The sequence below is a fragment of the Adiantum capillus-veneris genome, chromosome 5 (assembly GCF_014529385.1).
Source record: "Adiantum capillus-veneris isolate H3 chromosome 5, ASM1452938v2, whole genome shotgun sequence".
NCBI classification, from domain to species: domain Eukaryota; kingdom Viridiplantae; phylum Streptophyta; class Polypodiopsida; order Polypodiales; family Pteridaceae; genus Adiantum; species Adiantum capillus-veneris.
The window spans coordinates 77,565,331-77,568,504 of record NC_140935.1 but is presented as its reverse complement, the minus strand read 5'-3'; the positions used below and the strand labels follow the sequence as shown (position 1 = coordinate 77,568,504).

The window sequence follows — 3,174 nt, the reverse complement described above, 5'->3', positions numbered from 1 at the left end:
ATACATTCGTGTACTACAAGAGGCTACCTCTATGACATACCACCAGTTTTCTGCAAACTTTGTAGGATGGAATACCACATGCAAGAGCCACATAACTTACATGAGTGCTTCCATACCACCAATTCTCTAAAGTTGGATGTTAAGTATTTACAAACTTACTTGTTCACAATGCTCAGGTAGTACTAAAGTGTCTCAAAGATTGGTCCACTTTTTGGTTGAGTCCTCAAGGAAACCTGACTCTCCTCTGCGCACAATAGTGTTGCGACCCTCCATGTTTATCTTGAACCATCGCTTGTCAGACAAATCCAAAAAACTACTCTATAATATATCTTCAAAATTTCTTGTAGCGTGCAGAAGTAAGTGAGTTCCACCATCACAAAATCTGCATCAGAGGACCGTCGTCGACTAGATTGTTTGAATTTCACCATGATTCCACAATCTTGTGTAAAACGCTTTTTGTCGATCTGTTCCACCCTGAAATGTCAACCTTTACACCATGCTACCATGTATGACTTATACTATAACCAACAACAATTATGAGTGGCCATCCAAACTTCTAGAAAGCCACAAGTCAAACATTCCAAACATACCTTAGTACTCCCACTCCTCCTCAGTCACCTGCTCGTCACATTGTTGTGTGCTTTTCAATTTGTTGTGCAACCATCTTAAGCTCATGAATGCTAGTAAGCTCTCAAGACCCGCAAGATAATGTATCGATGGTTGTCTTCCCCATCTCTACTCAATTTGTGCCCTTTGTCGCTCTTGCTTTGCATCCTCGTACTGTGAAATTCACTTTTGCATCACTACATTGTGAAGCATCCAAAATTGATTGATCTTAGCTCTAGATTCTGTCTTTTTTTTTTCAACTCCGAGATTGCACATCACAATCCCATATATGCGCTCATCATCTATGGTGCACCAAAGCGTATCTTTGGCACGATCAACTCTATCTAGCCACTCTCCAATGTAAACTAGGGACTCTGAAATCAGCCAACACTCTGCCATGCTACCCTCTGGACATGCATTCTAACGCACATATCCCTTGAGTGTTTTCATAAAACGTTCTAAAAAGAACATCCATCTGGAATGCATTGTGCCTGCTATTTCCACCTCATCAACTATGTGAACAAGAAGATGCACTTCAATGGTTATCATGGTAGTAGGAAAGTGTTTTTCAAACATGCAAACAACCTACAAAGCATTTAGTTTGGCGGATGGTATGGAACCTACATCAATCTCCTTCTGGGAGATCCATTGCACCAACTTTGCAAGTTTGTAGATTGTGGTATGGACGCTAGGGGACAAATAACCCTCAATGGTCATCGGTAAAATAGAGTGCAAAACAAGTTAGCAATAGCATTAAAGTCCACACATGGATATGCTACACAATTCCCACTTTGATCTTTTCACTTTAAACATACCCGATATATTTTATGTCGGTCGTGTGACTTCAAACTAGTAAGCTTCTCTTCTTTAGTGAAACATATTCGGAGCGAGTGCATTATGCCAGTGGGCGTACACATGGATTGAATGATCTCTTTTACTTTGTGGTTCTTGGCCTCCTATCAAAATCCATGGTGTCTTTGGGATCTTTATCGATCCATCGGGTGCTGTCTCTACGACCAATATTGCTCCATACGATCTGCATTCCTAAGGTCATTTCTGGATCCTAAAGTATCTTTCTTACCGATGAGATGGTCCCACAACAGATTACCCACATTCTTGAATATGTGCATTGGATTGAGCAAGTGATTGATCATGAGTCTGGGCCAATATGGCAACTCGTACCATAGAGAGAATCTCTTCATCCCTGGGGGCAAACTGTCATCACACATCTCCTTCTCCTCTAACCATGCTCAAGCAGACATCCTTGGCGGTTCTCTTTTCAAAAAACCGTTGTGTAACTTGTGATCCTCTGGAAGATGCACTTGATGACCTTCATAGATTTGCTTCTTGAGTGAGGGCACCCTACGTGCATTAAGTGTAGGGACACATGTGATACATGCTCTATATCCCCTTGTCTAGAGTGCTGCATATATACACATGATAATAAATCCACATGAGAAAAACAAAGGTTTATATTGTTTGAGTTTGATTATCACCTAAGCATTCTGTTAGTCTAGGATAGTCATGCATGGTCCACATCAAAATGCCTCTGAACAAGGTATTGCGTCGACCTGTGTGTCAGCTCATATCCACCACTTCTATGCCAATCCACAATTGTTGTAGCTCTTCCAATAGTGAACGAAGATACACATCCATATTCTTCACTTTATACCACTCGACACAATCAAGCTTAAAAATAGGTGCCCCTTCTTGGTCGTCAACCATGGGGGAATGTTGTAGTTGACAATGACAACTGGCCATACACTGTAAGATGTCGACCTCTCATCAAATGGATTTACGTCATCCATAGCCAGGCCAAGGTGCAAATTTTGAGCTTCCCTTGTAAAATCTGGCCATGTTTCATCTTTATGCTTCCATGACACACAATCTGCACGTATGTATAGCACACCATCCGAAGATCTATTTTTCTCTTACCAGGATTCTAGAGCGGCTATGGACTTGCATTCAAAGAAATTCTTGATGCGAGGGAGTAGAGAAAAGTGTAGCAACACCTTCTGCGGCACTTTTTGTCCATGGAGATCTACTCAATATCTCTCGGAATCACATTTCGGACACTTCTCCATGTCCGTGTATTCCCCTTTGAAAAGAATGCAGTCGATCGTTAGGACAAGCGTGAATGAAATTGTAATCCATCCCCCAATTTTGCACAATCTTTCTTGCTTCCTCTCTAGAATCTGGAATTACATTATCAGCTGGCAGTATGTACTCTTTGAGCAATCTACATAGAGAAAAAACGCAAAACACTTGTGTAAGTATTCTGGTACATTATACATTTAGAGTTTTTTATTGAAGTAGACACATTGTAATAGATCACCTAAAAAGTGTTGTGACGATAGTGTCACTCCATCCAAACTTTTCCTGCATGTTGAGAACTAGGAGCGCCTTCAATCTAGACACTCGTGCTCCACCATACAATGGCGTATCGGCCTCACTTTTCATGTCATCATAGATAAGCCTTTCTGAATCCATAATCATCTCGATCATTTTGTCGATCTCTGGCTCAAACATAGCCTCGTTGGGAATGTTCTCTGCGTGATCACACTTCGA

At 41.2% G+C, this 3,174-nt stretch overlaps 1 pseudogene; it reads right to left on the bottom strand.

Moving 5' to 3' along the window:
- Positions 1 to 735: 735 nt before the first annotated feature.
- On the bottom strand, positions 736 to 2,414 carry LOC147457563 (uncharacterized; annotated as a pseudogene).
- Between the last annotated feature and the right edge of the window lie 760 nt (positions 2,415 to 3,174).